Raw genomic sequence first — 25,713 nt, 5'->3', positions numbered from 1 at the left:
GAAGCAAAAATGTTTCCAATTAAATATTAAGCAGAAAGAGGGGAAATTTAAGTTGGATGTTGGGAGGGAATTTTTCCCTGTGAGGGTGGGGAGGGGCTGGAATTCCCAGAGAAGCTGGGGCTGCCCCTGGATCCCTGGAAGAGTCCAAGGCCAGGTTGGATCAGCCTGGGATAGTGGAAGGTGTCCCTGCCCACCCTGGCAGAGGATGATTAAGATCCCTCCAACCCACACCAGCCTGAGATTCTATGATATTTCTGCTCATTTCATTTGTATTTCAGGACTTTTGATTCCTCTCATGCCCCTGGATTCATTGCTTCCCTGCCTCTGCACATTCCATGGGTAAATTAGCCTGAAAATGCACTAATTGTGCCTGAACCCTTCCTGTGGCCCTCTCTCACCCTGCTCTGTTCCTGTTGTGTGAGAGGCAGGGAGACATCCAGCTTTCAGTATCACTCCTAACTCGTTTTTACACCCTTGTAAAGCTGTTGAAGAATAAAGAATCACAGTTCTGTTCTGTATTAGCCCTTTGCAGGCAGCTCCTCCAAGCAGGATTCCATGCTATAGATATCATGGAAAAGGTGCCAAGAGGGAAACTGTTCCCTCTTTACAGATGGAAATAAAAGTCATGCTCAGCTGGGATGAGCTCATCTCTCCTGTGCTGTTTTTGGGTTTTTTTTCCCCCAAAATGTAGGTTTATTGTTTGAATTCTGTTCCAGAGTTGAGCTCCATTCCTCCTAATCCAAAAAATAACACCCAGGAGTTCTCTGTGGCCAGAACCCTTCCTGATCTCACCCAGGCAACTTCCCAAAGAGCTTTCTTGTTTGTTTTCAGAAATATTGAAAAATGGGGACGTAAAGAAAAGAACATATTAACTATTTTTATCACTTAAGCCATTTCAGCCCAAACTGTCTTTTTGGAGATGAAAACCCAGCAATCGAGATAGAGATGGATGAGGGAAAAAAAACCAATCCCACAGCAATTCCTTATGTCTTGAGATGTCAACGGGTTTATCATCCCTACGGGGGATGAAGTGCCCTGAAATAAGAAGGGAAAAGTGTTCCTCCAAAGAGTCACGGAATTATGGCTGAGGTGCTTAATCAAGATCACTGCAAATGCAGGTAGAGGGGTCTCAAAAAGCCATTTATTTCATATCCCAGAGATAGGATTAACCACGTCATCCCTGTCCTTAGAAATTTCCACTGATAGAGATCCCACAGCTTGAGAATGGAAATACTGCATTGCTTAATGGGTTTTCCTGTTAAAATGGGTTTTTTTTTCTTTTCCTTGTGTTCATCCTTCATCTTTCTCCCAGATATTTCTGTGGCAGAGTGAAGACGTTGTCTTTGAAGTCTGTCAGTGCCTTAAGTCTGTTCTTCCTTATTTACACCACAGCAAGACCAGGTTTCTAGTTAGAAATGTCATTTTAGATTGATGAAATTGGTAAAATCCTCCACTGTGGATCTGGGTTTTTTCCTGCTTTCTTACAGGTGCTTATATATAAAAATTAAAAAAAAAAAAAAGAAGGGGACATATACATGTATTTCTAGCAACATACACACACAAAGGTTTAATTATTTATATGGTGAAGACACCCAATTGTGTTCATTATAATGTCATTTTCAGGAGCTATTTTTACATCAGCCATATGGAGCTGTGAGGGGTGGCTGAGCTGGCGCCGTTGTTCACAGTTTACCATGGAAGTGCTGCAGATTCTGTGTTTTACAGAAAAAAAGGATCCCTCTGGGGGGAGGCAGGGCAGAGCTCCTGGCTGGTGCCCCCTTGGACGCCCCTTTGGGCAGGACAGAGGGATGGGACAGAGGGGAGGACAGCATCCATGGATGAGACAGAGGGAAAAGTCCTTGGGAAACTCTCTGGGTGTGCTGGCAGGAGGGAGGAGGCTCGTACAGATGTGACAGAAGGAGGCTGGGTTTTGCAGGGCCTGGGATGGGATCCGGGGGGCTGGGTGGAGGTAGAAGCTGTGAAACTGCTGGGTGGCAAGGCAGGGCTTGCAGGGAATCAGCAGGATCCCGCTCAGCGCTCTGGATGCTCCCCAGTTAAAGAACTCCTCGCTGCTCTCTGGAAAATAACCAGTTTTCTGTGCCTGGCCCCTCAGCGCCCCGAGCATTTATCAGGAGTCCCTCAGGAGCTGTTCCCCCCTAGAACACCTGATAAATGCCACCATTATCACCTCGCGTCCCCTGCCTGTGTCCCCCACAAATCACGGTGACACTAGCGAGCCCAGCGCCCTCGCCCTGCTCACCCCAGGGCTCACCAGCTCAGGTATGAGGAATTTGGGTGATCACATGCAAAGAAAACCCTAATCCAGCATCTCCCAAATTACCGGGGGGTGATGGATGGGTGTTTGTGAGAGCTGGGAGGGAAAGGCTGCCTGTTGCGTCCTCTGAGCTGTTTGCTCCTCTCCTTCCTGAGGTGGCCAACGCCAGGAAGAATATAAAAGGGACAATCCCTTGGCTTTGAAAAATGGAGCAGCAAGAAACGCTCTCGGGCAGTATTTAGGCTGTGGGATTGTGCAGCATCTCCTTTCCGTCTCAGCTGCCCTGCCCAGGATTTGGCCAGAGCAATCCCAGTTCTGGGAGGGCTCAGCTCTGGTGCGTAAAGGATTCAAGTACTGGAACATATCAACACCTCTGCTCATTTCTCATGATAAAGAAGGGGGTTTTGCCTTCCTTCCCAAACACAGCATTTCACATAACCTAAAGATTCTCTAACTGTATCACTGTGCACGATTCCATGGTTAAATCACAGAATAAGCTGAGTTGGAAGGATCAGAGTCCAACTCCTGGCCCTGCACAGACACCCCAACAACCCCACCCTGGGCATCCCTGGCAGCGCTGTCCAAACGCTCCTGGAGCTCTGGCAGCCTCGGGGCCGTGCCCATTCCCTGGGGAGCCTGGGCAGTGCCCAGCACCCTCTGGGGGGAGAACATTTCCTATAATCCAACCTAAACCTCCCTGGCACAGCTCCAGCCGTTCCCTCTGTCCCTGGTCACCACAGAGCAGAGATCAGTGTCTGTCCCTCCTCTTCCCCTTATGAGAAGCTGGAGCTGTGATGAGTCTCCCCTCCATCTCTCCAGCTGGACAGACCAAGTGCCCTCAGACCATACCACGAACCTCCACAGGCAGGAGGTTTTTCTACCTCACAAAGTTTTCTCAGGCACAAAGATCACAGCCTGCTCACCTTGCCAGACATTTTCTGTTTCAATGTGAAAAAGGTGGTTCTGACTGACCAGGCGAGATGAGACAAACCCCAGCGTGACCCTTACAAGCCATAGATCTTGGTTCTTCAGTGAAGCTCCTTCCTCCCCATCTTCCTTTCCCTTGGCTCTTGGGGGTTGCTGTGAGTGCCCCCACGACGGGACACACCGGGGCCAAGCCGTGCCTGGGGCTGCCACACCACTCCTTCCCCTCCGAGCAGCCTTCGGGAACCTCAAACTGATTTTAAGTGTCTGTGCATCCTTTTTGAAGGAGAAAATGCATCAGAGCATGTTTTACATGGCGAGCAGCGCTGAGCACAGACACAGCTCCAGACAAAGGAAATGAATGCTTTGTTTATGACAGATTTCTGTTTTTATTCCCAAGGTTCAGAAGTAAATTACTACAAAAATGCAGACAGAACCTGCGATGTTTGGCTCGACATTATTCATCCAGCAATCTGGGAGCTGCAGATCAGTGTGCGAGAGACAGCAGCTAAAATATGGGGCTGCTCCAGCCCCTTCTGCTCTGGTGTAAATCAAGAGTAACTCTCAGTGAAACCAATGGAGCGTAAAATTGGTGTAAGTGAGAATCAGTACTATCTCCTGTACCTATACGTCAGGGAAACTATTTGTTTTAAGTGTTTATAGACCCTGCTAGCCTAAATTGCTTATTTTCTTACACATTAAAAAGATCAAAGGTAGCCAGAGTAATTTTCTAGCACGAGTAAAACAAACATGTATATTTATTGCTGCATAACTTGCAGGAGTCACACTCTCGTTGAGTCTGGAGCCAAAAATAGTGATTGATTTTTTTTTTCCTGGGTTTAATAAAAGGCATCGCAGCACTCTATGAAAACACGCACTCATTTGATTTGATTGGCACCTTCAATTTTGGATGTATATTCTGACTAATGGAATGAATATTGCAATGCACGAATCAATTATATTTGTTCAGTTGTCAGGTTTGTGAGGTGAGAACTGTTTAAATTATATATCATCCAGCTGTCTATGCATTAGGCTGTCTTTACACACGATACTATCATCAATACATTTGTTTTAATGAGGAGCTTATCAGCACCCCCAGCTCATCTCTCACCCACTGCTATTTAGGGAAGCAATGGAGTTTTATCCTCAAAATAAAACATTCCTCACTTCAACACCAGGAGAATACAGCTGATGAAGAAAGAGTTGCTGCTGTAATTAACATCACTTATCGTTATTGAAATCACTGGTTTGCAGTCCTTACTATTTATATTTTCACAGAGCTTTTTGCCCTGGATTTTAGGCAATATTCTCAAAATACTCAAATCTTAATGCAGGATTAAGGGGGTTAATCTCTAAAATTATTTCAGTATGGACTTAAAGCACCCGAGCAATCATTTCGTGATATAATTCAGCAAAGGGATGGCTCTTTGAGGAATCAGTACCAGGAAAAATATTGCAAACTCCTATTTGCTATGATTTTCCCCTTTCTTGACCTTTCCTATAATTTACTAATTTGATACTTATTAAGTTTTTAGAAAGAATTATCTGGTGAAAGAAGAATTGGCTGCAAAACTCGTTAGACAACCAAAGAATCCATGTTTCCTTGTAAAAAAGGGAAAGGATACATCAAGTGGGATTTTGTAGTGGGATTTTTATTAATTATTATTAATTATATAAATGTTGAATACAAAGCTTCTAAATTTGTGAATTTGGAAGAACTGGGAGTACTTTGTCATACAAAAGCTAAATTTCAGATTGCCTTGATTTCGTATGTGGTAGTGCAGCCTTAATTTTCTGAAATTGTATTATGGCCTGTATGTATTTAATACATTTCTGGGGGTTCTTTTGCAGATGACATTACCACTTGTGATATGCAAATAATGAAAATAGCAAAAACATCACAAATCAGTGCAGGAATTTTTTTCAAGAAGCTGGGTGAGTTCTCAGTTTTGCAATTTGAGTTACTTCAGAGATTTGCAAAGGATTTAAAGAACTGAATTTGGTAGAAATAGGGTGAATTTTTGTTTGTTTGACCAGTAAGTTTGAAAAGAGTTGGAAAAGTCTGTTGGAAGTTGGAACTAGATGGTCTTTAAGGTCCTCTCCACCTTTATCACGGAGCACTTAGAATTTACAGATCACGGAGCACTTATTGCTCCTAAAAGATCAGGAAACAAGAAAGGAAATTAACATTCTCTTAGTGCCCAGGCTGGAGCTGTGTCCCCTTTCCTTCAGTCCCATGTCACCATCCCTCTGTCCCTGTCACTAAATCCATTCAGAACATTCAGTCAAGGTTGTGACAATGTTCTCCATGGGGCGGGGAACAACTGGAATAGATAATTCCTAGAGTGCACACTGTCCTGCTTCTGGCTGCCAGCAGCCTCTAATTCCCAGCAAAAAGGAGGGATATTTCCATGGGAGCACGTTCTCCTGCTGGCTGGAGGCCCTGGCAGTGCATTTTCCCAGGTTTTGTTCTGGTCTCCATGAGAGAGAGGACAGGACATGGGGGAGATTGGCCACTTGGTGATTCCTGTGCTCTGAACCAGATCCAGAGCCATTTTTCCAGCTGGAAAACGGCTGCACCGTGAGTTCAGGGATCCCTTGGCAGGATCCAGATCCGCTCACAGAGAAGGTGACAGGACGGGGACCGAGCCCTGCCTCCGTGGCACTTGCTGCATCCTTCAGCACCTCCCAAACACAGCATCAAATGGAGCCTGTGTTCTCTCTTCCCCGGGAATCAGTGTTTTCCAGGGAGTTCAGGGCAGGAATGTCCGTCCGTGTGCTGTGCCACCAGCCACTCGTTTTAACTCTGCTGGAAGGCTGAGGAAATGTTCTTTTCTGAGGCACGGGCTGATGTCTGAACTCAGCCTGCTCCGTGGCCAGGAATGTTAATTCACACACGTGACAGAGTTCTGGGACTGATTCAAAGCCGTTCCTAAACCTGCAGGTGCCCAAGAGAAATGAAGTGATGTTTGTGGAGGAGAAAATATGCAGGAATTATACTGGAAATGCCTTTTTTTGTAACACTGACACTTTTTCACATTGGGAGCTCACGAATGGAAGAGGAACATTCATCTGTCTTGAGGTTGAGGGGTTTTTTTTCACTCACGTGGTGTTCTTGACAGTATTCTCAGGGTACTAATTTGTTACTTTTAATGATAATTCTCTGTCCACGCGAGAACAGGCATTGATCACACCCAGACACACACACACATACACTGCTCTCGCCTGCGTCAAATATTTATGCATCATTATTGGCATTAGGGATATCTGAAACCCAAATTTATAGGAGGCAGTTTTGTAGAAAATGAAATTATGGAATATTTATTCACCTAGTAAGCTGCCCCGAGTCTGTGTCTCCTGCAGAATTAGGGAGTTATTTATTTATGAGCTGCTCTCCTGCTCTCTCCCTTAAAGAGAACCCAGGTTGAACAGGATGTTTGTTTACAAATTGGCCAGAGAGAGCATTGTTCTCAGCTTGATTTGCAATGACTAATGAGCAACATAATTTTTAATCATAGCTTTCCCAGCCTGCCACGCTGACAGGCACGTCCTGCCTGCGTTCCACTCTTCGTGGATGCTAACGAGGGAACAAAAGCTGTGGGAGAAAGATCAATGTACCAGGAAAGAATAAGACTTTTCCAGCGAGCGAGTGCCACGGGAGCATTTTTCATGTAGGGTTTTCTAGGATGTGTTTTTAGCGTGTGTGCAGAAAACGCGGCTCCTCAGGTCGGGCTGCGGAAGGAAATCAGTTTGTCTGTGCTAATGAATCAAAGCCTGGCAGTCACCAGGGGTAAATAGAGCATGAGATCTCGGCATTGGGAGTTCTGCAGGACAGCTCCGAAGACACCCCTGCCTCGACAGCGGGGAAGGCTGGAAGCAAATTGGCGGTGACAAAGCTTTTAAGATTCCTCTCCCCGTGGCCCGGTAGCTCGACACGACAGATGCTCGTTCGTTCTGCCACCTTCTGCACAAAGAGTCCGGCCGTGACCCCTTCCTCTGCATCCCAGGGGATCCCAGGAACTCCCCTCCCCGAGGATGTGGCTGATTTTCACAGCATTCCTGAACCAGAGACCGCAAGGAGCTTTGCGACGTCACGTTCCTCTCCCCGGAATTTGGAAAGAGCAAAAACAACTTCCCAAGTCCAAAAAGGGATTTTTTTGAAGGTGAAAAATGAGAGAGGACAGGGCAGAACAAGGGTGTCAAAACATATCCTCAGCAGGTCCGAGTGCCAAATTGGGCAGTGCTCTGCTTGTCCCCTGCCTGTGTGTGTGTCCCCTGTGTGCCCTGCCTGGCTGGGCAGCCTCAGAGGTCCCCTCATGTGACCCTAAAGCGTTTTCATTCCCCTAATGACAATATACGGATACAGACACACCACTATTCCTTGATAAACTCGTGTTTGAGTGATCATTAAGGTGGTTTCTCTAATACCCAGATAACAAAGCCCTTCCAAACAAGCTGCTTTGGCTTGAAAGTGCTTTTTATCCACTTTTTCCTAGTAACAAAGAGCCTCTTTAAAGTGGAGATGACTCTGATAGCACCAGAGATATTAACACATGTTGTTGCTGCAACCCCTTTAACACTTCCAGGAATTTAATTTTAATTAATTGCTTTGTAATGAGAAGGAGGAAAGTGAGAAATGGATCACCTGCTTTTCTGGGGAAGAAAAGCAAAGTTCGAGACTTCTCGAAAGACTCAGCGAAAGGGAAAACAAGACTGCTACATTTTCTGCTTCTGATTTAGGGCTGGGAGATACTTTGCATTGCATTATCAGCTCATTTTGCATCTTAATCTCCATAAATCCCAGCGGCATGTGCCAAGTGCTACCAGGAACGTGCTCCTCTGCTGCCACTTCTCTGACCATGTATTACAGGAAAGAGTCCCTGTTATGGCAGCAAACCAGGAATATGGAATAACGACGCAGGATTTAGCCAGGAGCCCTCATAAAACAAAATTAAAGGTGCACCAGCCAAACTCGGTGTTTTTAAAGGGCCTGGGTGTTCTCGTTTTGGAAGTGCTTGGGCAGCTTTAATGGAGGAGGATTGTAATGGGTTTTGGCACGTGTTAATGGTGTGTGTCACGTTCTTTATCTGTTCATAATGACATGGCTAATTTCTGATGGCATGTGTCACATTGCATATGTTGGTGAAATATAGGTCACAAACTGAAAATGTGCACAATATTACCAAAATCTATATGATAACGACTTCATATATGTCCCTTATCGCAGCAGCCACGACTGATTATAAATCTGACTCTGGGAAAATGTTTTTTCAAGCCCTGTCTTAAAAGATGGTGGTGAAAAGTGAGGCTTTGTTGTTGCTGAGGAGAAGGAGGAATTCTGTCTCTCTGGAGACATTCCTCGAGATGGTGCCTCTTCCCGTGGAAGAAAGCTGAGAAATGCTGATCTGTTCATGTGGTAGTCGCTGATTTATGTGGTTTGGCAAAGGCTGGAAACAGCTCCTGGGGGCAGCAGGGTGATGGGAGAGCCTGGTTTGAGGCTATCCTTGGAAAACGGCCGCTGGGCACTGCAGCCCTGACCTCCTGCCACCCCCAGGGCTCTCTGATATCATTCTTCTTCTCCAGGGAGGAGCACCAGCGATAAGGACCCATTCTTCAGGTCCCACAGTTCTGTGACATGGAGCCAGAGCTGCTGGAGAGGCAGCAGGTGAGTGTCCCTGTGCTTGTTGTCCTCCTACCGATGAATTTTTGCTTTCCTGAGAGTGGCCGAGTTCATTCAAGTGAGTCTTACAGTGCCCAGTCCAAATTCTTCCAACATTCCAGTTTCACGCTTTGCCTTAATCTGACAGCACATCTTGATCTTGAGGCCTTTTTCTTTAAAAAAAAGTTGAGAGAAGCAATAAATGAATCCTAAATCATCATCAGACAGAAGTAAATCAGGTTATGGGTGGGATGGTGGCCACGTATCTTTTAATAAGTCATTATCTTTTATTCTCATTAGAGAAAGCGCATGTTTAGTTTGCTTTTGCCAGCTAGAAAATAAGGTTGTGATGCTTTGCAAGCATTTGAATGCAACTCTGATCTTTCACAGCTGCTTTTATTGTAATCAAATAAAACTTCTCCAGTAGCTGCCGGGTCAAGCTGTGGGACTGGTGTGAGCTGAGCAATGCTGTCCGTGAGTGTGGGATGGAACAGGGAGCACAGCTTGCTTTTCCTGGCCAGGGAGAATTAGAGACCCTAATGGACTCAGGAGTGTTACCGAGAAATGAATATGAAAAATAGATAAAGTCAGCTCTAAAAGCCAGCTGATTGAGATACAGAGATGTAGATGGAATATGTGCGTGTCCAGTGCAGCAAGCTTTGAATGAAGGAAACATGAGAAGAGATTGGATGGAAAGCCATTTCATCCCAGTCAGAGCCCATCTAATCCCACTTTAATTTGATGGTCAACAATTGGAAATGAAATGGGGGCCTTGCCTCTGTTGCAAACAGCTGAGCTTTCAAAGGGCTTCTACAATTGGAACTTCATTCCATCAGAAATGAGGCACCAGGGGAGAAAGAAAGTTCATCTCAGCCAAGACATTTTCTGAACTTGGTCATTTTACTCCAAAATAATTTTTAAGTCATAAATCCTTTAAATTACAGCCTTCCTCGTGTCTGATCTGCTTCTGCCTGTGCACACTCAGCTCTGGCCAACACCTCCTGGTTTCCTCCTGATCATTTTTCTGGGTATTCCAGGGAGTAGACTTTGCTCTCCCACCCACCAGAGATGCTCCAGCTTTCCCTTTCTTCCCCCCTGCCAGCTCCTCCTGTGGAAAAAGCACATTTTTCCATGTTTTCCAGCCTTTGAGAGGGGAACTTGATGGCCGAGGACTGCTGCACCAAAGGCAATTAGAATCTGCTGCATTTGCATGAAATAGACTCCATAATCCAACCTAAAATGAAGATGTCACTAAGAACAGCCCATGAGGATGCTGAGCCAGAGGAAGCATGACGATAGATAATTTCAAATCCAGCCAAGCTTGAAGAAGGTGTGCCCTTGTCCTCCCCTGAAGTTAAGAAAGAAAGAGCTGCAAAAGCTCCTCACCTGAACAAATGACCCTCACTTCACTCTGTCCCAGCCTTAGTTTTATACCACTTATGAGAGAACATTTTGTTCCTCTTTGGGAGACAACAATTATTAAGCAGCTGATAAGGAAGAGACAGAAAATACCTGCACTATGGACAAACAAAAAGTGTCCTCTTCAGTCCCATTTCTACAGGAATAATGTCCCAGTGCCACCATGGGAAGAAAAACAGTAAATGACTGCTGGGAAATCAGAGTCTCATATTCTAAATTAATTCACTGGTACCATGAAATTCTACTTTAGCTGAAGATATTGACAGCTTTCCACCTTAGAGGCCAGATGGTTTCAAGAGGAAAGTACTGAAGACACTGGGTTTAAATATCTTCTTGGCTTTTGTAGGACTTGGATGAGTGACATGAAGGATGTTTTGTTTCTACTACATAAAGTTATCCATGGTCAAGACACAGCTCAAGAATTCAGGAATTTGTTTCCCATTCCTCTGCAATATTTTGGGCATGATTGATGCATATTTTGCACCAATCCCACAGATCATATTTTGCCTGTAAAGCAGAAGGAGGGAAAGGAAATTCCTGTGTGGTTGTTGCTGTGGGGTTTATTTGTGTAAGGAGAAGCTACTAAAACCTGGATGGGGTCATTGGGATGATAAAAGGGGAGCACAGACCTTGGCAGAGAGGTGTCAAACCCAGGCAGGAAAAAACAGGAGCTGGGTTTTCCCTGGCTGGTGTCCCTTTGTGACACACCTGGGACATCACTGCTGTCCTGCCTCATTCCTCCTTCACCTGTGGATGAGGCTAAGGACACCCCATGATAGCTCTCCTTAGGTTCTGGAACTACTGTGCAGGTTTTATGTCAGGTAAGTTCTGCCTTATGTCAATAATGTTGAAACAGAGAGTATTGCATTAAAGGGGAAAAAAATCCAACCCCACAACAACAAATAAGATATCAAAAAATGATGCAGACTGTGAAAAGTCTGGGAAACATGAGTTTTTATTCTACTGTGGAGCCATCAACACAAACAAAAGAAACAAATTATTTTTAAAGTTCACACATTGAACTCGGGAAGAAAATCAAAACTGCTTTCCCTGCCGTTCTTTTCAATATTCACTTCATGTTTGATTTGGAAGTTAGATTCATCTCCACTCTAAAATGTGCTCCACTTTATCTTAAGTATTGCTATTTCCAAAGGAACAAAGACTATTTCTTATCGGCGTCTTCCGGCCGGACTTCCTAATGCATTTGATTTGCAGCTATTAACCTGGGAGCTCTATATTCACAATCACTTTGTGGTTTCCCAGACCCCACAGGTTTAGAAGTGTATGGACATTCTTATAAAGATTATGACTTTGTTTTGTGCTTAGCAGTGTTTGCCAATATCCTCTTGGCTCGTGGCTGGAGCCCACCAGGAGATCAGCGAGTCGAACTCCTGCACATCATCTTGTTCTGCTTGCATCTCTCTTTGTGCTCAGTGAACCCCTCAAAACACAGAGTTGTGGTTGTTCTAAAGCAGAAGTATCACTGTCTCGTCCTCATATCAGCAGAGATATTCACAAGGAGTTGTTAAAACGTTCTTGTGAGTACAAAATCATGGAATCACTGAGGCTGGAAAAGAGCTGTAGGATCTCTGAGTCCAACCCTTAACCCCTGTAATTGAAAATAACTGCCAGAATTCTCTCAAATCTTTCTAAAAACTGATTTAGGAGCAAAACCCCTTCTTGAAGGTTCTACTGTCATGTCTGAGAACTGCTGGAGTTTGTGGTGTCGGGTGAGGGTGCTGCTGGGAGTGGGGCCAGAGCCCAACCAAACACCCTCAGGAAGGAGAATTGGGTTGAAAGAAGAGCTGGATTTGGGGACCATAAATCCTGGAGCGAGCCCACAGCCCCAGCTCCTCCTGCCCTCCACACCACCTTCTCAGTGCTTCTGGAAACTTTAATTAAGACTAGAATATTTCAAGTAAAAGTTGGTAAAGGCTGCTTTTCTATCACAGGCTAATTTGCATCTCATTTCAAACCATTTGCAAAGTTTATTATGAACTTTCAAAACACATTGCAGTGCTTTCTGTCAACTGGTAAATCACCAGTTTAACAGAATGGCGTTCCTTTGATTTTTCTATGAAACTATCAAATTTTCAGGATGGTTTTTCTATCTAAAACCAGAAGGGATTGGCTACCAGCTTTCATTGAAAACTCTATTCTTTATTCTTGCTATGTTTTTACGAGTGTCTTGCAGATAAACCCTTTAACATGAATGGGAAACGTGTGTTTAAAAAAATAGTCTTCAAATACCAACCTGAAATTTGTCTGCTTCAAGTTCTGTGGAACATAAAAACTCTCAGGGGGGACCATGTGGCCCTGCACAAGTCCCTGACAGGAGGGGGCAGCCGGGGGGTCGGGCTCTGCTGCCAGGGAACAGGGACAGGAGGAGAGGGAACGGCCTCAGGCTGGGCCAGGGGAGGCTCAGGGTGGGCATCAGCAGGAATTTCTCCATGGAAAGGGTGCTCAGGCCTTGGCAGGGGCTGCCCAGGGAGGTTTGGAGTGCCCATCCCTGGAGGTGCCCAGGGAAGGGCTGGAGGTGACACTCAGAGCTCTGGGCTGGGGACAAGGTGGGGATCGGGCACAGCTTGGACTCCGTGGCCTTGGAGAACTTTGCTAACCTGAGTAATTCCATGATTCTGTAACACTCCACACCTTCCCAAGCCCCTGGCAGTTGCACACACTCAGTTTAATCACACTTGGAAAGCTCCTGGATTCCAGTGGGAATTAAGGGTGTGCTTGAAGGGAAGCCTGGGACTAAAAGGGTTCTGGTAACAACCACTCACCCACATGCAAGAGCTGAAAAGAATAACAGGTTTTACCCTGATCCACGTAAATAGTGAAAAAAATATATATTCTTCTATATGTTTGATTCATCAGTAAAACACCAGGTACAGGCCCAGCCTTATAAACTGCAAATATCTTTGTGGTAGTTATATCCAAAAATAGCTCTTCTTTGCAGCTGCCTGGTCTCAAAAGCATTTCCACATCATGTTCCTGCAGACTGGGCTCAGCCTGGGGCTTGGTGCTGGTATTATTCCCAGAAATACCCTTCCTCCAAGGCATTACGCTCTGGTGTCAGGATCTATTGCTTGCATTTTAAGCAATAAAAAAGGGAAATATTATCCTATTAACTGCTTTTTTTAACCCTTCAACTCAAATATCTGTGGACTAAAGAAACTTTGTGTCATAAAACGTTGTCTATTAACGCACTCTCAGACCAAACACATTTTGTGCTTTCAGGGAGTCTATTTTTTTGGTGCATGGGTTTGGATTAAATTTTTGATTGTTTCTCCAAAAATATCTTTACAATCCTTTAGTAAACCTTGGAATCCAGGCAAATCACTCAGTAAACTTCAGAATCTTAAAACTGGGCAACAAGTACCCCCAGCCTCACTTTGGAGTGCGTCTATTGAAACTGGCACCATTCCAATCAGCTAATTAATTTTATAGATTTGAATTCTCCAGGCACAATATCAGAAAGAACACAAAGTTTCACACCTAGCAGCATTTCTGGCTAGATACAGTCAATCAAATCATCATTTGCATTTAAAACTGGTGTAAAATTCCACATTTTCTTCTTCCAAATCCCTGCCTCCGTGCATTAGTGCCTTTTATGCATAACTTGCATGAACTCCCTGTGCACAGCCACGTGAAGATTATGTTTAAATCAATGAGGGAAATATGGGAAACATCTGGAAGCGTCCACATTCCCACAAAAAATCCTTTATCTGCGCAGCCCATTATGTTGAAACCATGGGAAAAGTCATTTACCTCACCAGCTATAAAGTCTGTACAGTTCTAAAATCTTATCAAAAGAAAAAGTGCATTGTCTTATCTACAGAAAATGCTGTAAGCAGCCCATAATTATTTACCATAATTTGCTGTTACTACCATTTACAGTAGAAAAATAAAGAATATTCTGGGTTAATTACATTATGTCTAATTTTGTCTCACTAAATCTAGACGGGCCTGCAATGAATGCTGGACTGTGGGAAGCTGGGATGAAGAAAGGAGAATTCTTTCAGCATGGCTGATTTCTGCTGTTCTTGGCAGCACGTGGAGGACCCTGGGTGGCTGCACACACACCTTGTCCTTAGGTTTAGAGCTAGACGTGGACTGCAAAAAGAATTTTCCCTCTGCCCATTTCCCTGACACCTGCTGGGTTTCTCTCTCTGTGCACCCACAGACCATGGGATTTGTGGTTGTGTGGCTATTGGGAAATTTTTCCTCATGGAAAGGGGGGTCAGGCATCAGCACAGCTGCGCAGGGCAGCAGTGGATCCCCAGCCCTGGAAGTGTCCAAAGGGGTGTGGATGTGGCACTGGGATATGGGTTAGTGAGGAACATTAAAGGTGGGACTCAATCTCAGAGCTCTTTTCCAGTCTTGATGGTTCCACGATTCTGTAACACTTTAGGAGCAGCTCAGCAGCTCCAGCTCTGAAAACTGCTCTGAGAGGCTTTCTCCCCCTTCTGCACTCGCAGATTTGGGGCAAAAGCCCCTGTTTTGCTTCACTGATGGGAATTAATGTCCCATTAACCTCCCCCGTGGTTCACTCCTTTACTACTTACTGCTTTCCTTTCAGCACCAGTGGCAGATGAAGAACTCCCCGTGCCAGCAGCTCTGCAAGAAGCACCCAGCTACAAGAAAGTGCATCTTTGAGCAAAACCCTTCTATGCAGCCATAACCCCCCAGCCAACAGGCAGATCCTGGCTGGAAGCACAGGGAAGGGTCCGGGTAAGCTGATCAGCAGCCCAGCACATGGGATGCCTGATCTGGAATCTGCTTCCCTCTGTTCTTCTGGAGTGCAACCCACAAACCAAGCTGGAGATCCTCAGCAGCACTAAATAAAGCACCCTAACACACAGCAAAACACCCAGCTAATCCTGCCTTCCCCGGGGCGTTCTGAGAAAGCATTTCTCCCTCTGTTTGGTGTTTTCTCATCTATTTTTATTCTATATGGGGTTTTTCCCAGGTGTGTGGTTTCTCACTGCAATTCCCTTCACACACAAAATCCCTTTCCTGACAGCGTAGGAGCATTAGCAGCAGGAGCAAACTGGAAAATCAAGTTTGTACTCGATCCCTGTGAGGAGACACCCTTGAAGTGAGGCCAAAATTTGTTGCCCAGCATTTTCAGGTGGGAAGAAATCTTCTTTCACCTGTTGGTACAGAAAAATCCCCCCAAATCCTCATGGCTGTCTCCTGAGCCTGGTTGGGAACGACTTCAGCAGCTGCACTGCTGCAAACGCTCTCAGTGTGCTGCTGGAAGATTAGTGGCCACTTTACCCAGCCTGTGAACTCCAGATAAATCCCAGAACAGCAGCGGGAAGAAAGCAACATAAGCTCCAGCAGAAGGTCTCCATTTATTGGAAATCCACGTTCTGTGCCTGCTCGAGCGGCTCCAGGGTAACAAACTGCTCTACCTGCCTCTCCAAATATGCAAGATCACCAAAGCAGCTGCTGCCCTGACCTCTCTCCATTGCATTTGTGCTGCTCTGCTGATTTGGAGTTAGTTGTGCCCCAATTACACTGCTACATTTATTATTCCTCTTTAATTCCATCGCTCGTGTGCGGTTTTAGAGGTGTTGTGTCTGAGGAAAGGGCAGAATATGGGGATTCTGTCATTTTTCAGGATTTCCAGTTCATAGATTCCCATTATAGGAAGCTGGAATTTCTGTTTTTAGAAACTCTGCAGGTCCTGTCACCCAGCTGGGACCTGCTGCTGGTGTCACTGGTCTCCACAGCCAGCCCAAGGGCAGCCCAGGGTAAGCCCAGATCTTCCCAACACCGCTGCGATTTTTGGCACAGCCTGGGCACATGGCAGGAGCTCTGAAGGTGTGAATTGCATTGGCAAACGTTTCACCAGAAAGGAATTCCAGGAGCTGGACTTTGGGGATCCTCGTGGGTCCCTTCCAGCTCGGGATGTTTTATGACTCTATGAAAACCTGGCCTGGCTGAGGGTGGGGTTTTTTGACAAGCATTTTAAGGGTAATGAGGTTTCCCTTTATTCCCGAGGTTTGATGTGATTACACTGCCAGAAGAGACACCCAGGCAGAGGGAAAAGCTGCAGCACTGGATTTTCCCCAGAGCTCCCAGAGCTTGGGATCCCGCAGCAGCCCCGGGATTGTCCCCAGATGTCCTCAGGTGTCCCTGGAGGGTCTCAGAGCAATGTCATGAAGGCAGTGACAAAATAAACCCCCAAGGGATCCCACAGCAGAGCAAGACCCATCCCTCCTGTCCCCTCTTTCCCTTGGAAAGACTCACAGGGAACAAGAGGCCCCTTGGGGACATGATGAAGTGTTGGTAAGGAGGTGTAGATGGAAAACATCTTCCAGGGGTCTGAATAACTCAAGCAGAGCCTAAAACCCCCAGTTTGAGGGATTTTCCAACTTTCTTCCCGCTACAGGTCTACACCATGAGTAATATGGGTTTACTTTGACTTCTCATCAGATGCTTCTTGCAGGTAAAAAGGTGATTTATGCCCCTCCCTGCCTTTGTTGTTTTTTGGAAGTGCAGAGTGGAGCCCAATGCTTTAGAAATGCTTAACTGTAAAAAAAAAAAAAAAAATAGCGATTCCTAAAGACGGGGCCACATTTTAATCACTCATTTGTAGAGTTTGAGCCAAGACACAATTTGAGATTTACAGATATTTGTGGGCCATGCCTCAAGGAAAAGCTCTTTACTAATAGATAGAGAAATTAATTGAGGTTTGCAGTTTTTTCACTAAAACTCTGATTTTTTTTTTTTTCCCCTCACTATTTTTAGCTCAAGATGAACCAGTGGACTGGGAGAAGAAATTGAGGTGCAAAAGCAAGGAAGATTGCTTGGGGAATGGACCATTCCAGGTGGTGATGGGGGATTTATCAAAGCTGGGGATCCGGGCAGGAGACTTCAACAGATACATATCCTGAGCAGGGGAAAGGAAAGTCATTAAATGTGCAGCATTTGATGGAGCACACACTGAAAATGAGGGATACAAGGAACATTCCTCTTCCAGCGGCCAGGTGAGACTTTTTCCGTACTTCCCACACAGGGCAGCACCTCCTGGGTGCTAACTGGGAGTGGTCAGGAACTGGAACAGGCTCCCAGGGCAGTGGTGGAGGCATCAGCCCTGGAAGGGTCCCAAAATCCAGTAGGTGTTTAGTGGGTGTTGGAAAAGGTTGGGCTCGATGGTCTTGGAGGTCTCTTAAACCCTTAAGGATTCTGGGATTCCATGGCTAAACTCATCTTTTTGAACTTCTGCTGACCCTTTAATCAGGGAAATAATCTGCAGTCAGCCCTGACTCTGGTTTGGGCTCTGCTTTGAAGATGCTTTTATTTACTTTCCCTAGCAGGGACACGTGATTCCCACAACATTCCCGCTTTTCCAGCCATCCTGCAGGGCTGTACAAGAGCCATGGTCTGAAAAAATGCAAACATCACAGAGCACAAGATCAAATTCAGTTAAATTCCTCTTTTTACTCTCCCTTTTCATTATTCTAAGGCTTAATAAACAGTCCTGTGCTTAGTTTGCTCTTCCAGGAGCTCATTCCTGCAGATTCCTCTCTTTCTCCTATTATTTAGAGCCCATAAAAATGTGCCCAGACCAAGCATTAAATGTTGCTTTTTGAAATATCCCAGCATCCAAAACCCACAGCCTAACAAGGCTCCAATTAGAGGGACACTTGCTGAAATCAGGTCTGATATTTCACTACTGTTTCTTGTTTCTCCTACAGATTGCTTGGGATGATTAAAAACTGATCTCTTTGTATTAGTGGAGATCTCTGGATGGTTTGGGTTGGAAGGGAGCTTAAAAATCATCTATGTCCACCCCCTGCCATGGGTGAGGACACCTTCCAGTATCTCAGGTTGCTCCAAGCCCCGTCCAAGCTGGCCTTGGACACTTCCAGGGATGGGACAGCCATGGCTTCTCTGTCCTAAGGGAATAAATGCCATGGAAAATCCCCCTGAAGCATGAATTCAGCTCTCTACCTGCTGCTTGAAGCAAGAGCCAGAGGAATCCCCGTGGTTAAACCCAGCATCCCTGTGGTTAATCCTAATAACCCTGATATCCGACCCTAATAACCCTGATATCAAATCCTAATAACCCTGATATCCGACCCTAATAACCCTGATATCCGACCCTAATAACCCTGATATCAGACAATTTCTAACCTCCATGGATTCAGCTGACTTTTGACAACGCACCAAGCTCAAAACTGCACTCATTGAAAGGAACAACCCCACCAGGATGGACCAGCCTGGATTTTTTGCATCCATCAGCTGTGGAGAGGGTTTTCATCTCCTTCATCCCTGCCAGCCCTGTGCCAGCCATCTGCTGAGCAGAGCCCAGGGCCAGCTGCTCCTCAGGGGCTGCAGATAACACCAGGCTGGGGGACAGGCAACAGAGAGTTTTATGGGGCATTTCAAGAGTTTGGGGAGGGATCCATGAAGAAAGCAGCATTCCAAGCACAGCCCAGAGTTTGGAGTGCAGTGTTTCCACACCTGCTGAGGCTTTTGTTGAGCCATGCCAGGAAAAGTGCACTGCGTGGCTGCATTTGGGGAGTTTGGGGATAGAGATGACTCAAACCTTGCTCTCTTTATGGCTCTGAACGCAGGCCCTTTGCAGGACATCCAAATATGCACTCTGAGACTTCCGTCTTTTGGGAATTCAATCCATACCCACATAAGTCAAAGGGCTGCTTTGCCATTTACATCAGGGCTTAAGTAGGGCTTTCCTAACCCTGCATGGCTCCCAGGACTTTGGGCTCATCTCCCAGCTATCCCTGCAGAGTAAAATAACAACTTGGATTTGATCCACACTACCTCTCAAGATGTCTTAATTTTATTATTATTATCTTTAACCCAGTCTAGGAGGGACTGGAAGAACCAGGGAGTTGTGGGTTCAGGGAGCTGCCAGTCTGGCTTTGATTTTCAGAGTTAGGAGGGAGTGTCCCCTCCTCCACAGCCTGGCCTGATCTCTTTGGGGACATTTCTGGGCTGCAGCATTCAGCCTTATTTCCAAAAAATCTGGGCTACAAAGGAATGTTCCATCCATGCTTTATCACTCCCTTCTGATCGTGATACAAATACAGCCCAGGAGATAGATAGTGTCTTAACACTGCCCAATACCTGGAAAAGTTTTCCACAAAATCTTTGCAGATTAGAACCTGAACTCTGTCCCCAGCTGGAATTGATTTGATTCTGTGATTTTAAGCCTCTTTCCAGGCACACAGCCCATCAAAGGCATGCACTCACTACATACCTAAATTACTTTAGTTCGAACCTGTATTTTCAGGAGACCTTTACAAGGTCCCTGATATCCTGGCCAAAAAAACCCCCACCTCTGCCCTGCTGCACTGTGTGAATGGCCATGAGGGGCGTGCTCTGTCCATCTCCTAAATCCTAAATTCCATGAACTCCTAAATACTAAAATTGCATGATTTAACACAATCCAGTTCCACTGTCACAAAAACACACATTCCTTACCAATATAGGAACACATAGAGAGGTTTTTTAAATATTTACGTGCACCTCTGCAATTTTCTTCATTAGAAACTCGACATATTTTGAATATTTATGTTTTTCTTAGCTGTTCCTTGTGGCAATTCTGCTCTGGTTGTAAAGTGTGTTTCTTAGGAAGATGAATGATATCTGTGAAGACACTGGCTGCTCTAGTCATTAGGATTTCTTCTTTTAAAGTCATCTTGAAAACAAAATGCTTTAAGCACCTTGCATGTTTTTTACTGGGTTAGAGTAACTACTAAAAATTGCTGTAAAAAAGGGCTTCACTCTTTGTATAAATGATACAGCTGCTGACATGAGAGACCTGTGCACAGTCTAAAATTAAATGCTGTTAAGCTAAAGTAATCAAAACAAGACATCAATCACGTTAAGACGTTAATTAGCAGACCTTGATATTCTCAGCCTTACATTTTGATGGCTTAAAGAGGGTAAAAGGATCAGCTGACATGCATGAAATAATACCGTGCCTGAAATGTGGATTCCAGGTGATTTACAGTTTTGTCACACTTAAGAAACTTCAGGAATGATCCATCCATTACAAACACTGTGAGTGTGACTCAATTTAAAGGGAACGAGTTCAGAGAGATCTAAAAGTGGCTCCTTGCTCTCGGTGTTTACCAATCCTTTCCAGAACCACACGTTAATGTGGGTCTGTCCTATTTGTCTGTGCTATCAGGGCTTTGGTATTTTTTCCTTTTGGCTTATCAGCTTCCACTGGGTTATTTTAGATTTCTGATTTTACAAGCCAGCTGATGTAAGAGACAAACATCTCCTGTGTTTTTACCTAACATATAATTAGACCAGCAAGGGTCTAAGTCTTACAACAAAGCCTTAAAAATGATAACTTGCTTCCCAGTATGTGACTGAGAGATTTAAATCTTCTCTTTAGGGAGAGTGGAAAGTACCAGTCCGGATATTTGAAGATGAACAGCATGAAAATACATCAAATTCACTCAGGTAAGGTACAGGGATTGTGCTGTTATTAATTTTCAAACCTGCAATGGGACTCCTATAAAGATAAATTCAGGACAAAAGCGGCCAGCTATCAAACTTCCACGGGTTAGCAAAGCTCTCTTTGGGAGACAGTGGGAGGATTAGAGATGTTACTGGGAAAAAAAAAAGAGCTGAAGGCTACAAAGGTTTGGAAACATAATCTTATTTTTATTATTTTCCCCTTGCTATTCTTTTTCCTGTTGCTTTTCCTTATTAATATTTATTGATAAGCCCAGATTCTTGTGCAAAAGAATTGAGGTTTTTTCTCAGTTCTTCTAAAACCTCCTTGTCCAGACAGGAGAGGAGGGCAGGTAAATCCCACAGGGAGAGCACGAGTCCGCAATGAGAGCAGAGACAAAAGTGGGATGGGTCCTGAGCTCCACATTGCCTGAATCCACTCCTGGGAGTGCTTTGGGAAGGAATTGAAAAGCTGGATCCCACGTCTTTGAAGACAGCAAGGATCAAATCAGGCAACTGGGATCCTGCCCTAGCATTACATGGCTGCTTCTTGCCCCATTTGTTTGCAGGGCTACAGATTCCACTTGAGCTAAGCCAGAAATCTGCAATGTCTCTCAAACACATCAATAAATATCCCCTGCTGCTGTCCCAGGAGTTGGGGAATTTTCTGAGTGCAGTCGAAAATGATTCCATATAATTGCCTGACAATGGGTTTGCTGCCATTGAACCAGGCCACTCCACAGGAGCTGCAAGGTCACTCATTTCCACAGCAGATTTGTTACAGTCGCATTTTAGGTGCTGTTGTAGAAGTTTGACTGGTTTTGCTCTCAATTAAAAGGCAGAACCAGCTCCATGCACGTTTCAGAGACAACCTCAGAACCCAAATCTGACCAGCAGCTGTCGAGGCAGGGCAGTCAGAAATCACACATGAAGAGTCCGTTCTGGACTTTCCTCTGTTTTCTGCCGGCACAGAAAGTTCATTAATTGTGTGTGCCAGGCTTTTAATCCTCTCCTTTCCCTCATGACTCAGTGTGTTTGTCCCAATTAACTCATTATTCAGCCCTGAAATCTGCCACACAGCAGAGATGCACTTCAGGAGGAATTCAGTTTATTGTGACAAAGCACTTTTTGTGCATAACTGGGAAATATCCTAAAGCCTAATGTGTGCATTTGCACTCTCTATGCTTTAGCAATGCTTTTAGATTGACAAAAACACACCAAAATGCTTCTAAGCTCCTGTTAGTAATGATGGCACAAAGGAGTACATTCCCTCCCATCATCTTTCCATGAAGGAATTCAGATATACAATAAACAGCATCAACATTTACCTCTGTATTTTACATATTGCTATATATATAGGTATACATATGTAAAAAATCTGCTTTTCCTGTTACCATCTTAGTTTGAACACACTCTGAAAACAGGAGCTGGAGGCTGAGCTTTTATCTGTTCCTCAGAGATCTCTGGCTTGACTCCTGAACTCCTGCTCACTCCTGTTCAGACAAGGGGCAGTATTTCTGCTGCCTGCCATGGGAACAGGATTGGGCCGTTAATGTGTGTTTGACACAGCAAAGCAGAATAATTGAAGTCAAAATGGTTTGAGAGGTCTGGTTGGGTTGATTTTAATGAGGATTTTTAAAGCTGTCATCTTTCTCACGTGGTTTTTTTTATTCTGGGAGTTTTTTCCTTAGCAGCAATGTGAGTTACAAAGTATTTAACCAGCCTTTTGTGTTTCCCCAATACCACAGAATCTGTGCAGCTCACCAATTCTAAAAATAAATACAAATGAAAGCCAAACCCTTTCTCTTTCCCTTCTTTAATCCCATCCCTCCATGAGCAGGGAGTGCACTTTGCCCAGCTGAATTTCCCTTCCCTCTAAACCCCGTGAAAAGCAAACAGTAGTGGAGATGCATCTCCACGGCACAGAGAACTCACTTTGAAATTCAAGTGACTGCACACCGAATTTTTTTCAGATCACTTTTGCATCAGCAAGGCAGCTTTTAAATGGCATCGGTGGCAACCGTTCAATAACTGAAATTACAGCGGCCACATTCCATCCTGACGATTGCAAAATTAACTCCTGTCGTTGTTTCAAGAGGGTGTTTCCCCCTGGGAAGAGAGCTGAGCCAGGTATGGGCATCCAGACCACCTTTCATTTAGCAGAATGTATCAGTTTGATTAAAGTTAATAAAGCAAGAAGAGATTTAGCAAATGGAACTAATGTTCAGAGATAATTTCAGTTGGAATAAATGAACGAGAGATGGGGAGAAGTAATTACAGGAATTTGCTGAAGACCTCTAGGGTGAAATGCCCATGACCACAGCACACTGTGTGAAGGAACAGAATGAGAAACTAAACACAGTAATAGGATCCCTCAATTATCCAGGAGGAAACTGGGAATAGCCCGCAGTGATGCTGCCTCTGTGTTTAGAACAACGCAGAGCATTTTAGAGAAGCTGGGTGAGAGTTTGGGGGAAAATCCAGGAGTTACTGTCCAAGTCACTCTGCACTTCGAACAGCTGGAGCAGTAAATTTGATTGTCTGAGGGAGATATCACCCAACACCAACACTGATCCAGTCACAGAATGGAATCCCAGAATCCTCAAGGTGGGAAAACTCCTCCAAGACCTTCGAGTCCAACTTTTGACCCATCACACCTTGTCACCCAGAGGAGAGCACTAAAAACCACGTGCAGTCTTTGAGGACTTGCTGCACTTCTTATAGTTTTATTTGATTTCCTATAATATTGGAATGATTTTCTTCTAGAGTAGTTTTTAGAAAGAAAAAATAATGATAAACAGAAGGGTTTTAAGTCATAAAGCAAATTTTTCACTTTTACTCCTCTTTGGCTGCTCCGGGTTCCAGCACAGTGGCACTTGTTTACTCTGATGAACTCTGACTTTGAAAGACTCCGACAGGACTTAGCGGCACTCTTTTAATCTAAGACTATAACCTGTAATCAATAAGCAAGGCTTTTAAAACCATCAATAATTTATTCAAAATTATTACTTTTCCCAGCCTTCCAGGAACACCGCTCACGAGTCACCGTAATTTCAGCATAAATAACATGTTAATTTTACCCTTCTCCAACACTCACGTTGTTGCAGCAACATGAATTAATCCTGAAAAGCTACAATTCATTGTGCTGGATGAAATATTAAAACCCTGCTGGGTGGTGTCATGGTGCTCGTGGCACTTTGGAGCTCGGCGCTTTCTGGGGCAGCTCTGACCCAGCAGCTCTCAGCACATCCCCCTGGGCTGCCTGCAGGAAGGGGCTCCCTGCATATTTTGTGGCTCCTGAGCGCTGGAAAATGCTGCTCTCATCTGGAAAGGTGCTGTGTGAAATCGTGGGCCCCGAGGTTTGTGGGTTCTGTGTCTCGGTGGTGCCTGGACAGATGTGCTCAATTTGTAATTCAAGGTTGTTTCCTCCACAGGCACACTCAGCAAATTCAGCCTCAAATCAGTGCTTCAAGCTCGTTCCTTTCCTTCAGCCCTTCCTTCCATCCTGGTTTCAATCCTTCATTTCACTGCTTTACCTATAGTAGCACAGATTCAGATGTGTTTTTATACCTTAAAAAACCACTTTGTGTTTCCAACAAGAGTTGCTGTGGTTAATTTACAAAGCAGGATCCAGCTGCACCCCTGACGAGGAATCACTGCAAATTTCCTGTGTGCAGGGAATTTCTGTAGATCCAGCATTATTTTAGGGAGGTTCATTTGTCTGGCTGACATTTTAAAATAGAGGTATAAGCAGATATCATGGGCTACTCTTGTAACAAGCATTAAAAAATCTATTCTGTGCTTAGTAGGAACTTGATAAAAAATATGAGGGAATATGACTGGGAGACTGGAGAACTGCTGTGTGAATACACGTGGAAGGTGATGTCCTCAACAGAGCTGCTAAGCACTAAAAGCACAAAATTCCTGAATTTTTTGCTGTGGATGTTGAGCTGATAAATCTTGCTCATAAGAGTAAGGAGCACGGATGGCTGCCTCTATTTCCAGCCCTAGGACTGGCCTCGTTGGATCCCATTTTCCCTCAAGATTGCATTTTCACCCCACTCTTCAGCTAAGATAAAAATATATGGCTGGGTCCCAGCATTTGGGGGCAAATACAACTTCAGTGCTCTGCAGGACGTCACCCCTGCTTTGGTGACACCGAGCCTCGGCTCTCCCAACGGGCTCTGCAGTCCCTGCCAGCACTGAAATCCATTTCCTCTGAGAGCTGAGCCTCCTCTGCCCATCCTACTGGATTTTAAGGGATCAAGCCTTGGGTTTGTTCCTGTTTTGCTGTCAGTGATGGATTAACATGAACCCTCTAATGCTGCTGGCAGGGCTGGAGCTCCCTGAGCACCTGCAAAGCCTCACCTGGGTAAGCGGCTTACACAGGGATCCTCCCTGCACGGCCACATCTGCTCCTGTGACACCAAACCCTTTCAAGGACAGGGGGCAGGACCCTTTAGTTTTAAAATAATAGACAAATCTGAGCACCCAGAAACAATATTAACAAGCTTTCATTCCCCAGAGGCTGCAGTGAGAACAATGATCAGTGTAAAAGGGAATTTTTGCGGGTTTTGCCTCACCGTTGTCTTCTTGTTTGGCTTTAACCTGCAGAACTTCTCTCCATTATTCTTTCTCTTGTGTGGATTACACAATTAAGTGACAAAGCCATGTTTTTGACATCTGTCTGATTTCCATGACAACAGATTATGAAACCAGGTGTAGTGAGCATGCGAGACGAAACCTGAGAAAAATGATGAAGCTAAATGAAGATTTAATCAATGCGAAGAACAGCAACAAAGGGGGGGAAGGAAAGACACAAGAAAGGTATTTCCTTTATGGAAGACATGTTTTTTTCTATCTCCTTTATAAAATAAATGTATTTTTCTACCTCCTTTCTGCTACCCAAGCATTATAGGTATGGAAAAACCTGTACTCATTAGGGAACGGCAACAGGAGCAGATTTTGAAAGGAAAGGAGCCCT

This window comes from Corvus moneduloides, chromosome 11 (genome assembly GCF_009650955.1).
Source record: "Corvus moneduloides isolate bCorMon1 chromosome 11, bCorMon1.pri, whole genome shotgun sequence".
In the NCBI taxonomy this organism is placed as follows: domain Eukaryota; kingdom Metazoa; phylum Chordata; class Aves; order Passeriformes; family Corvidae; genus Corvus; species Corvus moneduloides.
Note: the sequence above shows the minus strand (reverse complement) of the source record.